The sequence below is a fragment of the Macrobrachium rosenbergii genome, chromosome 10, assembly GCF_040412425.1.
Source record: "Macrobrachium rosenbergii isolate ZJJX-2024 chromosome 10, ASM4041242v1, whole genome shotgun sequence".
Lineage (NCBI taxonomy): Eukaryota > Metazoa > Arthropoda > Malacostraca > Decapoda > Palaemonidae > Macrobrachium > Macrobrachium rosenbergii.
The window spans coordinates 66,329,707-66,344,832 of NC_089750.1; the positions used below are offsets into that span (position 1 = coordinate 66,329,707).

The 15,126-nt window shown below is 34.6% G+C and overlaps 1 protein-coding gene across 10 annotated transcripts in view; it reads left to right on the plus strand.

The window, feature by feature from the left end:
* C3G (C3G guanyl-nucleotide exchange factor) overlaps window positions 1-15,126 on the plus strand; it is a 310,671-nt gene that overhangs the window by 34,911 nt on the left and 260,634 nt on the right. For 2 of the 10 annotated variants that reach the window (XM_067110514.1, XM_067110517.1), the window contains exon 1: window positions 6,932-7,039. The exons of 6 other annotated variants lie outside the window; for them this stretch is intronic. The gene's annotated coding sequence lies outside the window, so the exon portion shown is untranslated. Of the gene's footprint in view, window positions 1-6,931; window positions 7,040-15,126 lie in introns of those variants that run through there. 2 more of the 10 variants (XM_067110513.1, XM_067110516.1) reach the window with 1 other exon arrangement.

Here is a 15,126-nt window from a genome sequence, read left to right on the forward strand (position 1 = left end):
ATATTCCTGTGAAAAAAATGAAAGTTTTTTTTCGTTCTAATAAAAAACATTAATTTCTGACCTTGTTATTGCTGTATTAAGTAGCATAGGTGATTTCCGTTGAGAATCCTTTTTTTTTTATCTGAAAGATCTTTTTTGTAATCTATTGGAGAAGACAGTCGGTGCAATGCATTATTGAAAACTGCAGTAAAGTACGTACTGTAAAAATATATTTTTCAGTACAATTATTACCTGAAAAAATGTAATGTGATACATTTAAAAACCACGTTGTTAATTCATGAAAATAACTGTAGTTGTAATTCTTGAAAATAACTGTAATTGTAATTCAGGAAAATAACTGTAATCGCATCCTAGAGTGAGGAGGGTGCTTTCCGCTGAAATGTTCTCAGTCGAAAATGTCTTCGTCATGGTATGAAGTCAAATGAAGCACTTTACTTTTATGCTTTTGCTTGGGTGGAAATTTGAAGTAGTCTTAAATGGTCACTGTGAAGAAAATGATTTGAAGGTAGGTAGATGTTTATCAAGAAAGAATGGGAGTGGTTGCAAGTTGGCTTCACTTTTTCGAGTCTTCCTGGAAGCTAAATATTTTCGCGATACCTTTTTTATAATATATGTGGCTTTTTTCAGTTTTCTGAAAAAACTATCGTGCTAGCTTTGTCCGTCCGCACTTTTTCTGTCCGCCCTTAGAGCTTTAAGACTACTGAGGCTAGAGGGCTGGAAATTGATATACTGATCATCCACCCTTCAATCATCAAACTTACCAAATTGCAGCCCTCTAGCCTGAGCAGTTTTGATTTTATTTAAGGTTAAAGTTCGCCATGGTCGTGCTTCTGGCAACGTAACATCACAGGCCACCGTGGCCGGCTGAGAGTTTCATGGGCCGCGGCTCATACAGCATTATACCTAGACCACCGAAAGATGGATCGGTTTCGGTGGCCTTGATTATAAGCTGTACAGAAAACTCGATTGCGTCAAAGAAACTTCGGCGCAGTTTTTACTTGTTTTTAATAATGTTACTATGAACCCTTGCAGGCAATATATGAAACTTTCAACACTGAACTAAAGGGTTTATCTGTGCCTGACTTCTAAGCAGTGATGCCCTTGTTGCATGTAGTTACTTTATGTCGGTGGTATTACGAGGATACTCCTACGGAAATTTGGTAATCTCATTATTTGTTCAAGTTTGCTACGGTTGGAAATTGGGAGAAATATGGCATACAGCGAATATGAGCCAATTTAAAACGGGCTTCATCTTATAGTGTTTGTTATTATTATTATTATTATTATTATTATTATTATTATTATTATTATTATTATTATTATTATTATTATTCAGTAGATGAAGCATATTCATATGGAACAAGCCCACAAAAGGGGCCATTGACTTGAAATTCAAGCTCCGAAAGAATATGGTGTTCATTAAGAAAAAGCAAGAGGAAGTAAAGGGAAATGCAGAAAGAAGAGATACCCTTATTAAAAGAGAAATAAATAAATTAATAAATAGATAAATAGATAAAAATGCATTAAAGTACGAAAAGAATAGTATTAGGGTAGTAATGCATTGCATTTTAGCTTGAACTGGCATTAGGCTGAAAATTAAATCTACAGAGAAACTTAATGGCTATAAAGAAAATGCACTTGGTCAGTTATGCCGCATATCTGAAACGTTGTATGGAGTCAGAGGGGCGTCCACACTGCCGTAAAACATGTAATAAACGTACGTAGGCAACATGTCACACACATCATAAATAGGTTGAATACATGTCAGCTACTTATTGGTAATCCTAACAAGTGTATCATACGTTATCCAGCTTTTGCGAAAGCTCCGTTCTTCACCCACGGTTGTTGACTTGTCTTCAACCTGTTTGTCATATGTATCTAATAAGTTTCTGACTTTTGTTTGTGATATGTATTGTAAGTAGTAAGTTTCCGACACGTTTGTGGCATGTACTGTATGCAATAGGTTTCCAACATGTTCACGACATTTTGTACTGTATGCAATAAGTTTCCGACATGTGTTTATGACATGTTCTGTATACAATAAGTCCCGTAAGTGTTTGTGACATGTTGTACACAGCGAAATAAGTTTCTGATGTGTGTTTGTGGCATGCACTGTGTGCAGTAAGTGTCCAACATGTTTGTGACATGTATTGTGTTCAAAAAGTTTTTGCCGCTTTTGTGACATGTTGTAAAGTAAGCAGCGAGTTTCCGACATGCGTTTGCGCCATGTACTGTATGTAATAAGTCTCCGAAGCGTGTTTGTTCCATATTGTACTGTATGCAGTAATTTTCCAACATGTTTGTGACATGTTGTACTGTATGCAACAAGTTTCCGACTTACGTTTATGACATGTTTTATTGCAGTGACGACGCACCAAATTTACATGTTCGTGACTTGTACTGTATGCAACAAGCTTCCAGCTTTTGTTTATACCGTATTTCACTGCAGTGATGATGCACCAAATTTACATGTTTGTGACATGTTGTACTGTATGCAACAAGTTTCCAACTTGTGCTTATGATATGTTTCATTGCAGTGATGATGCACCAAATTTACATGTTGATGACATGTTGTACTGTATGCAACAAGTTTCCGACTCACATTTATAGCATATTTTACTGCAGTGATGATGCACCAAATGTACATGTTGATGACATGTTGTACTGTATGCAACAAGTTTCCGACTTACGTTTATAGCATATATTACTGTAGTGGTGACGCACCCTAATTAACTCCGACGAAAGAAAGAAGAACGTTACGTAAACATTACATAACCGCAGAAAGGCGGGAGGATCATGATATTGCCAGATAGACATTGTTGTAGATGGCTCGATGGCGATCGAATCCCGGCCATATTCTTACAATTGGAGGAAACAAGGGGGCTTTTGTACGCTGAAGAGACAGTTGAGAAGGCTCACGGAAGGATGAGTGGCCTTCAGGTTCGTCCTTCGAGGAGAGAAAAAAATACGGAATGATGAGGGTGTGTATGAATGTACGTTTGTATGTATGTATGTATGTATATATATATATATATATATATATATATATATATATATATATATATATATATATATATATATATATATATATATATATATATATATATATATATATATATGTGTGTGTGTGTGTGTGTGTATGTGTGTATAAACATACATATACATACATATATATAGATATATAAATATAGATATATAAATATGTATATTATACATATATATATATATATATATATATATATATATATATATATATATATATATATATATATGTGTGTGTGTGTGTGTGTGTGTGTGTGTGTGTGTGTGTGTGTGTGTGTGTGTTGTTGGGTGTGTGTTTTGTGCATAAGTTAGACTATGAATTTATGATCGAATAAATTCTTTTAACTGAAAGAAATACTTTTTAATAAATTTTCTATCACAATGAACGAAATTACCAAAGTCAAGTTGCTCCATAAAAGATCCTATTGTAGTAGCTTCTATTCAAGAAAAGACATTTTCGTCATTTCAAGTGAACTGATAGTCGAATATATTAAACATGGAGAGCTAACTATTGTCTCCGGATTTACAGATTAATAGTTTAATATGTTGTGCTATTTGCTGCTTAGATTGACTTGTTTAACAGTGGTATAAGTGGTGGTCGTTGCTGGTCAGATTCAGTGGGACAGTAGTGCAACGTAAAGTACTACTTATTTTCCAAGTTTACTGGCTGAATGATGAAACTTGTGGTCTTCGGAGATGTCCATCTTTTTTTTTTTTTTTTTTTTTATAAAATAGTGTGATATATTGTGCCGGTTGTCCAGATATGCTGGTTCACTTCTGGAATACGTAACACTAATTGCATCTTAGATTTACTGGATTAGTGGTGAAGCACATGGAACAAGGTGCTACAAAGATTGCTGTTTCTTAGATTTACTTAGTTTGAGGGCATTTGGCTAGTTCTTGTTTAGGTTAACTAGCTAAGTATTGTAGGTCTTAGTATTTTATGGTCGGATTAACTGGCTTACCAGTGCAAAAGTTAATGTATTTGCTGTCCAGATTAACGGACTCAGCAGAGCCGAAGCCCTTGTATTTTCTGTCCAGATTAACTGGTTTAGCAGTGCAAAGGCCTAGTGTTTATGTCCAGATTAACTGGTTTAGCAGTGCAAAGGCCTAGTGTTTATGTCCACATTAACTGGTTTAGCAGTGCAAAGGCCTAGTATTCATGTCCAGATAAACTGGTTTAGCAGTGCAAAGGCCTAGTATTCATGTCCAGATTAACTGGTTTAGCAGTGTAAAAGTCCTAGTATTCTCTCTCCAGATTAACTGGATTATAAGTGTCTATGTCTTAGTAGTTTCTGTTCAGATTAATTGGCTTAACAGTTCAAAAGTCCTAGCATTTTCTGTCCAGATTAACTGGTTTAACAGTGCAGAAGTCCCAATATTTTCTGTCCAGATTTACTGTCATAGTAGTAAAATATTTGGTGTTATTTCCTGCCCTGATTTACTGACTGGGATGTGGATTGTGTTTTGCTAAGTTGCTCTTCAGACATATCGGCTTGGGATTGAAACGTGTGGTGCTAGTGGCTATGTAGAGTATACTGGCCCAGTAATGGAATATATTCAGCAATCTTCTGTCCAGATTAACTTTCAAAGTAGGAGGACATGTTCTAATTGCAGTTTAGCGGTCATTCGATTGTATGAGTATGCCATTAACACCTCGTCGTCCACATGATAGGTCGCCAAGCCGTTTGCCACATCCCTGAAGATTTGTCAAACAGTGCTGCTCAGAAACTGTAGGCACGAAAGAGTGCCAAGTAACTTTACTCTGTCGTTTTTCTGAAGTTGGACGTGCTTCAGCTGAAGAGGCAGCGTGGTTGTCTTTTGAGAAAAGTGAAGAGGTCCTAGAAATTTCGTTGGAGCATCAGTTTTCTGAAAAGAAAACCATTGTGCAGGCTTTGTCTGTCCGTCCGCACTTTTCTGTCCACACCTTTTCTGTCCACCCTCAGATCTTAAAAACTACTGAGGCTAGAGGGCTGCAAATTGGTATATTGATCATCCACCCTCCAATCATCAAACATACCAAGTTGCAGCCCTCCAGCCTCAGTAGTTTTTTATTTTGTTTAAGGTTAAAGTTAGCCATAATCGTGCATCTGGCAACGATATAGGACAGGCTACCACCGGGCCGTGGTTAAAGTTCCATGGGCTGCGGCTCATACAGCATTATACCGAGACCACCAAAAGATAAATATATTTTCAGTGGCCTTGATTATACGATGTACAGAAAACTCGATTGCGCTGAAGAAACTTAAGCGCAATTTTTTTACTTATTTCTTTATCAGATTCTCTTTCGTACTTTTTGTGAAATACATAAATAAGTTCAGAAATCAACATGTACTAATCTTCCTTCGAGAAATTATGTAAAGAGAAATGCTTTCCTTTGCAAGTTTTTTAAAACTTGTACTGCGCTTATTGTTGATTTTTCTGCATTACATACACACACATACACACACACACACACACACACACACACACACACACACACATATATATATATATATATATATATATATATATATATATATATATATATATATATATATTTATATTAACCACTGCTTATATTTAACAGCGAAAAAATAAGACGTGATGGCCTTGGTCATATTCGTTTATCTGTTTATGCGTCTATCTGTTGGCAAGATTACTCAAAAAGCCGTGTGGATTATCCGAAGATTTTACCAGAAGATAGGCCTAGTGAAAACAAGCGATTAGATTTTGGTCAAGATAAGAATTAATTACTTCTTTGCGGGTGGGGTAGAAGGAACCTTTAAGGTAGAGCAGGTGGAAGGTTGTTTAAGAGTGCCCAGCCATGGCCGAGGTTTGCTTATGTAATTCAACATTTTTCCATTATCACTTACAGAATTCTTAAATCCATATCATATCTTGGGGAATAGCTTTGCTAAACCTCAGTAAACGGACGAGGATATACTCCTGACATATCTCTTTTTTTTATCTTATGGGAGGGAACTTTTCGATAAGCTGTTTCCGTCTTATCTCGGTAAATTTATACATTTCAAGGTCATTTATTTTCACTTTTTTTTTACACAGGCTTTTTCGTTATTGGGTACTAAATTTATGTGATGATGATATATACATGTTTCAGATAATGATAATAATAATAGTAATACAGTAACGTGTACAGCAGCAGAGCTAAGCCACTAGTAGTAGTGTTGTTTATTTATATAATTACGTTACTAAATTTCAGGTTTTGTTATTTATAAGAAAGCATCAGAACTGCACGAATTGCGTGGTTTTAGTAAGATATTTTTCTCTTTTATATGAATATTTTTTTTTTGTATACCAGAACAATATTCAGGTAAGCTTCAAGAATCGTTTATCTTGCCTTATTTTGATTCACGTTTTCTTTTATATTTTCAGGTAAGTGGTCCCGTTTGGCGGGGTGACTCTTGTATATGTGGTAAGTACGGATTCACTTTCCTGTGTTTGAAATGCTTAGATTTTTCTCAAAACAGTTTATGCAATAGATTACCGTTGTTATCGTTCGCTAATCGTTTGCGATGCCGAAGCATCTGGTGTCAATTAGCGAGTAAGAAATAGAAAGGGGGATCGAGAATCGGATCTAACTGTCAAGGAAGGATCAGGAAGGGGTTCTGCGACCCAGAATAATGTCGTTCGTGGGTAAGGCAAAGCAACCGTGTGAAGGTCGGAGATTTATTTACAGGTAAGGGTATACAGTCGAGACACACACAGACGTACGTACGTACGTACGTACACCGACCTTCTCTGTTTTCCCCCTGGCCTCCCATGTGTTGTGGCTCGTGTTGCTGCCGAGCAGGGAACTTACCCCGAGTGAGGGGGCCGGGGGGGACGAGGAGGGGGCAAGTACTACTCAGAGGCACCCCCAAGGAGGGACCGTCACCTCCCCTTCCCGGTGTAGAGACGGACTGAAGTGGTGTGATCAGCTCAGCAGTCAGGCTGAGTTGTCAGTTGTACGCTAGACGTGTGGTCGGACGCTCGATGATACGTTATTTCGTGCATTGTACGGTTCCCCCGTGGCTCTCTGTGCATTCTTTTGTCTATTCGTATTATTATTGCAGTGCATTTGTAAAGTTTGGTTTCCCTGGTGGAGTGACGATAATAATTTAGTTTCATGGCTATTAAAGATTTTTGTCAGTTTGTTGACGTTATTCAAGTTTTGTGGCTGGAATTGTCACGTTTTGTTGTATATGTGTATATATATATATATATATATATATATATATTATATATATATAAACGAACAGTTATGTGAGCACAGGATCCTACGTGTTCATAACTTATTTTGGTCTCAATTCTCAGGCTCAGTGGACTTGGAGATATGAATTGTGTTTATCAGAGATGTGATAAAGTGATACTTCATTTGTTGTACCTGTCTGATAGCAAGGGCAGACTTGACACCCCGCTAGATGAGGATTGGAAGTGTAGAACGCAAGAGAAGAACTGTGAGTTGGCGAAAGGTAAACTTATAGCCTATATATATATATATATATATATATATATATATATATATATATATATATATATATATATATATATATATATATATATATATATATATATATATATCTAACAATTTATTTACGTATGTAAATAAGGTGTTGGCTAACAATCTCCTAATTACAAACTCATTAATACCTTTGTTCATTGTGACTGACTCTGTTTGGGGGTAACACGAAATTATTTGTGAATTAAAACTCACGATGCCAGCCCCGCTGGCTAGGTTATCATTTCGTCATTCAAGATTGACCGTTAAGCTTTATCAGGTCCAAACAACGTGGACGATAAGAGTTTGAGTTGGTACGTGTATTTTATCTAGTTTTCATCTTGCGTGTGAAGATGTTCTTGTTAACCATATGAACGCGCATTTTAATATGCAGAATTCATACACACACGTGAACATACAACATACAGTGTTAATTACGGTCAGGTATATGGGTACGTTACGCGATAATTTATCTTCACATATATTCCATGTATTCAGCATATAATTGTAAAGAGTTCATTTTAGGCATATAGGCCTATATACATTTATGTAATTTACATATAAAAGGTGTGTAGTACAGGGACAGTGATATAAATAACTGTATTTATTAAAGATGCAATATGCAGAAATCCCTGGACATAAAAAAAAAATTTTTTTAAATAAATAAAGGATATACAAAAATAAGATTATATTCACACATAGAAACGTACATAAAATATATGCTTTTTCCACATGAATGTACAATATACAGTATACATATAATATATATACACATATACATATCTGCAGTTTCCTTTTACATGCATAATTATATACATCCAAATACATAATTATCATTGAATGTTTTCAAGGATGTTTTGTATTTACAGTGAATATAGACTTATCGTATATTTCCCGTTTTCATGATGGTGCATACACACGGTATATATACGCAGTTTAATGTATAATAGGTATTTATTTGTCCATGCATACACATACATTACACATATAAATGTATATATACACATGTATGTATATTTACATTGCATACACTCATATATATATATACACACTGAAATACATCATGGCTCTCTCTCTCTCTCTCTCTCTCTCTCTCTCTCTCTCTCTCAGATACATAAGTACATACATATACACATATATATACGGTATATATATATATATGTGTGTATATATGTATGTGTATGGATGTATGCATGTATGTATCTGTGAGAGAGAGAGAGAGAGAGAGCCATGATGTATTTCAGTTTCCCACATACACATCTAAGATATAAAAGACACTTAATACCTACTCAAACCATAAACAGGTATATTAACATTTTTCCATACACACAAATACATACATACACGTGAATGCTAAGTCAAAATTTCCTCCTTTCCGGCGGTCATGAAAGGGTCTGTTGAGGAATTTTTTTTTTTTCCTTTTATCGAATGTTTACCGCCTGACAATAACACTGGCTAAAAATAAGACGCAGGTGGATAGCCAGCTACCTTATGGTAGTCTTGCTTATGCTGGCGGTTATCCTGGTTAGGGCGTTTTATCTTTCCTCAGAATTTTATTTTTATTCCTTTTTTTTTTTTTGTTCTGTTATGCAAATACCACGACAATAATGATAAATATAATGTAGTGCATTTTTTCTTTTTTTTTTGTCTTATGCAGTACCACTACAATAGTGATAAATATAATGTAGTGCATTGTCTTTTTTTTGTCTTATGCAGATAGAACTACAATAATAATAATAATAATATAATAATAATAATAATATACATTGAAGTAATAATGCATGTATGTGTTGGAGGCCGGCATTAGTGAACAGGTACTAAATATTATTATTATTATTATTATTATTATTATTATTATTATTATTATTATAACGTAAACCTATCATTAGTAATGTGATAATTGCGGCATTATTATCGTACGTTGTCGTTAATTGCTTAACATAGAACACGGATCGAAAACAAACTTATAATAATTTTGGAACACCCATGCTTCAGGAAATTCATCTTCACCCCCAAGGCGACGAGCTTCCGCGGCTTTGTGATATGAACCTGCCTTTAAACCCTCGCGAATTCCAGAAACACCCTTGTATTCCCCGGAATGCCTCTGTATTCGCTGGAGTTGTGGAATACTAATACGCATGGCGAATACAGTCGCATTGTTCGCATCGAAATTAATGACAAAAGATCGCGTCTGTGAAGGCATTTGTTTTGTGTTCTTTAATCCTGGGCTGTTTCTGACTAGTACATTTTCTGGTGTCCTGTTTGTCTTATTTATTCATAGGCTGTTTTTCACTTATATATTTTATATATTTTATTGCATCCTGTTTGTCTTATTAATTTCAAGGATATTTCTCACTTACATATTTTCTGGCATCCTATTTGTCTTATTTATTGCAAGGATATTTCTCACATATATATTTCTGGCATCCTACTTGTCTTATTTATTGCAAGGATATTTCTCACTTATATATTTTCTGGTATCCTAAAATTAAATATACCTTAGTTTAACCAGATCACCGAGCTGATTAACAGCTCTCCTAGGGCTGGGCCGAAGGATTAGATTTATTTCACGTGGCTAAGAACCAATTGGTTACCTAGCAACGGGACCTACAGCTTATTGTGGAATCCGAGCCCCATTATAACGAGAAATGAATTTCTATCACCAGAAATAAATTCCTCTAATTCTTCATTGGCTGGTCGGAGAATCGATTGTCTTATTTGTCCTTAGATTATTTCTCACTCAAACAATGTCTGGCATCATTTGTCGTCTTTTATCTGCTTTCTGCCAAACTTACCTTCCGTCGAGTAGCCAATTTTGATGGGAAAATTGAAGGCGCACCCTTTCAATTTGGCCCCAATATGGAACGAGTATTGGCTGCTTGTTGCAGAGATCGGCAACGAGGCGCTGAAAGGTGCCGTATTATTATTATTATTATTATTATTATTATTATTATTATTATTATTATTAAAATAGTTTTTACCAGACCACCGAGCTGATTATTTAAAGCTTCTGATAAAATTATTATTATTATTATTATTATTATTATTATTATTATTATTGTTGTTGTTGTTGTTGTTACTATTATTATTATTATTATTATTATTATTATATTAAAAAGTTCTTACCAGACCACTGAGCTGATTATTTAAAGCTTCTGATACAATTATTATTATTATTATTATTATTATTATTATTATTATTATTATTATTATTGTTGTTGTTGTTTTTGTTGTTGTTGTTGTTGTTGTTATTATTCTTATTATTATAAAAATAGTTTTATCAGACCACTGAGCTGCTTATAAGCTCCCACAGGGCTGACCCGAAGGATTTGTTTTTACTTATATGTATATATGTATTTTTTTTATATTTAAATTACAATTTTTCAAAAACTTTGCAGTCGGTTTATTGCAGATGCAGATGCTAAAGCTTCTGATAGATTATTATTATTATTATTATTATTATTATTATTATTATTATTATTATTATTATTATTATTATTCAAAGAGTTCTATCAGACCACTGAGCTGATTTGTTTTTACTTATATTCATCATATATTTTTATTTTTTGTCAGTTAAATCAAAATTTTTCAAAAATTTTCTAATTGGATTAATTGCAAACATTGAGGCTTCTGACAAAAATTCACTGATGAATTTGGTTCCAAAACTTGATAGTTGTTGCTGATTATACCTTGGACATTCATACAGTTAATGTTAATTAAAAGAGGCTTGTTTGTCACCTTCCCCGCTTCTCCTCCCCCCCTCCCCTAAAATTTGCTGTAAAACAGGTTTTTTTTTTTACCTTCCCCTCCCCCTCCCCCTCCACCTGCCCTACCCAGCAGTGTAAGTCCTATTGCCTAGGGTATATGGTAACTTCTGAACCACCGAAATTTGCGGGGTTGAAATTATTCGACATGATGTTGATGGGGTGTCTGTGTATTTGTATGGTGTAGCTAGTGTTGTGGAAGTGTGCGTCACAGTGGTTTCATCCGTGATGCCTGAGTTGATAGTAGAAATGATCGTGTATTAACTTGGTGGGGATAATACGCAATTCCTATCTGTTATCTTTTTCTTGCACCGTCATCAGTTTTAGGGAGCCAGTTGGAAAAAAGAGGGGAGGGTGGCTTCAGCCAAGGACGTAAGCGCTTAAGCAAGGTCATTGGCGAACCGTTTGAAAATGCTCTCTCTCTCTCTCTCTCTCTCTCTCTCTCTCTCTCTCTCTCTCTCTCTCTCTCTGTAAACATCCACTGAGAGAAGAAAAAAAGTAGTAAAAAGTAGTGTCTTTTTCTAAAGGTATGTCACACGTCGTACATATATTGCGAGTTCTTATCTCTTACGTCCGTATAATAACCGTTAGGTACGGCTGCAAAGCACCAACCTCCTCCTCCTCCTCCTCCTCCTCCTCCTCCTCCTCCTCCTCCTCCTCCTCCCGGCGTTTTGGAATCTTGATGAGGATTTGCGATTCATGCTGTCCTTCCATAACACTGACGTATGAATATCCTTGAGCTTATATATATATATATATATATATATATATATATATATATATATATATATATATATATATATATATATATATATATATATATATATATTTATACATATATATACAGATATATATATCTATATATATACATATGTATATATATAAAGGACCATTAAGTCGAAAGGCCTTGCAGCACTCCATTGTTTCTCTTTCCTTCGTGGATTTTGTCTTTATTTATGTATTCATCACGTTCCATATTTTCGTGATTCATTTATACATATACAGACGTGTATATATAATTTATATATGCTGTGTATGTATATATATATATATATATATATATATATATATATATATATATATATAGAGAGAGAGAGAGAGAGAGAGAGAGAGAGAGAGAGAGAGAGAGAGAGAGAGAGAGAGAGAGAGAGACACAGAGAGAGAGAGAGAAGTTCCAGCAACTGGGATGGAAAATTGTAATATCAGCTGCCTGTGGAAATGGATTTGATTTGCCAGATCTGGTTAGAATGACGTCCTTTGTGAGGAAGAGTAGAATGGACCAGGGGCAACGCCTCGTTGTTTCCTCGGGAAGAAAACCCTTGAAATTTAATAGAATTGCAATTTGTTGTTTTGTCATGTATTGGTTGCAATGGAGACAACTTCCCAGATTGTTTTTGGACCACTGTGAATGAAACTTGAGGAATTGTAACAGAGTGCTTGTGAATTTGTATTGGATTTTTGTTTAATTGATGGTCAAAAGAGCCCTTAAATTTGGAGGCTGTGATGTTAGTTTTTGGAGGTAGGTTATACTTATTAATTATGTAAACGACGAAATTATTAGAGCGCTCGTGCTTACTCTTTTAAAACATCACTGATATTTGAAGAATGCAGAGGCCATATTGGTCATTAGTTGATAAGGTTGTCTTCGTGCTTATTTTTATGAAATATTGCTTATTTTTATGAAATATGCCTGATGTTTGAAAGTTGAAGAGGTCTTAGTGGTCATTAGTAATTAATGTTATTTTCATGCTTACTCCTTCAAAACATCACTGGTATTTGAGGGATGCAGAGGCCATATTGGTCATTAGTAATTAAATTTTTTTTTCACGCTTACTTTTTTCAAAACATCACTGATGTTTGAAGGAGGCAGAGGCCGTATTGGTCGTTGATTAATAATGTTGTCTTCCTGCTTTACTCTTAAAATATCACTGATGTTTGAGAAACGAAGAGACGACATTTACCAACGGTATTTAATGGAATGTCCGGTCAGTAAAAACATGTTTTTAGAAAGAATTTTATATAACCAAGGCGCTTGCTGGAAATAACATACTCTAATCCCATCAATATAAACTGTGCATGTTAAACTGGTAAGACCTCTTGTTTTTTTTTTACAATCGAGATAGGATTTTTTTCGGAGACGTTGTGTGAGGTCTTCCAGACCTGTTTTTGTGGTCGAATTGGTCTCTTCTGGATGTAACATTGTGTGTCCACATCTAGGAATAAAAGGAAAATCGCCACCTCCTTTTGAATGGCTTGTGTCTCTATTACTAGGAATATAGTCTTTTTAACGAATGAGAATATTATGAATATGCGTTTTAAGGTTCTTGTTCATGATTTATTCGGAAGATGAGAATTTCTGGTTCTTAAATTGAGAATTGAGAGAGAGAGAGAGAGAGAGAGAGAGAGAGAGAGAGAGAGAGAGAGAGAGAGAGAGCTGTATATTGCAGATTGCATTACATGGAAAATCATTATATAGCCTATACAGTACAAATACAGTATATATATATATATATATATATATATATATATATATATATATATATATATATATATATATATATATTAATGTTATTCAGAAGATGAACCCTATTTATATATGGTAAATACAGAAAAAAAAGACTTAATTTATTGAAAAAATCAAAGAACAGATTAATATACGTAAATATAAATACATACACACACATATATATTATATGTTTGTGGTTGTGTGTACTTTATGTGTGTGTGTGTGTTCGTGCGCGTATTACAACACAGGACGACAAAAATACACCGGGCAAGCCTTCGCAATTAAGCAAAACAGATGACCGTTTGATTGGGAAGAAAATTGCCGATCGCTCTGTCATCCCGATAAAAGAGGTCTAACCTTTAAAGCCAGAAGCAGCAGTTAATTAAGAGCTAACCTTTAGGCCTGAAGTGATCTCTCTCTCTCTCTCTCTCTCTCTCTCTCTCTCTCTCTCTCTCTCTCTCTCCAGAAGAAAGTGATTGGACGAGGCTTGTTACGACGTTAAGAGATGGCCTGCTGATGGTCTCTACGACAGGCCTAGCTTGGTTGGGGTGGGTGGGTTTTTTTTGGGGACAGGGGGTACCGGAGTCCTCTGTGGGGGAGGGGTGGGGGGGAGGGGTACCAAGTCCTCTCTTCTATAATGCTTCCGTGCAAGAGGAATGTGACAGTAATTGGTTGAAAGGCTTATTATAACTTCGGTAGCTTTTTTTATCTCCTCCCTCTCTCTCTCTCTCTCTCTCTCTCTCTCTCTGTAGCCTATATATATATATATATATATATATATATATATATATATATATATATATATATATATATATATATATATATATATATATATAATATATATATATATATATATATATTATATATACAGTATATATACACATATATACAGTATATATAAATTATATATATATATATATATATATTATATATATATATATATATATATATATATATATATATATATATATATATATATATATATATATATATATATATATATATATATATATATACACACACACACACACACACACACACAAAAATTCGATAATGGTAAATCAGTGAAATGTGAGTAAATAGAAATTACACGAGAAAGTGGAGTGATTGGAAAAGATGTAAAATCAAATGAGTAAAAAAAACTTCCCTCAAACTTTAAGAATAAATATTATACTGTGGAAGTGTAGGCTAAATGTTCAGACTGTATAATGCACACGTGTCTAGTCTTCTCACATTCGTTTCAAAGAGCTCCATTCTTTCGTCAGTTCAAATCGTTAATCGTTTATTAGTAGCGTATTGTGGATATTGCTTATGCAAATATACAGTACATACGA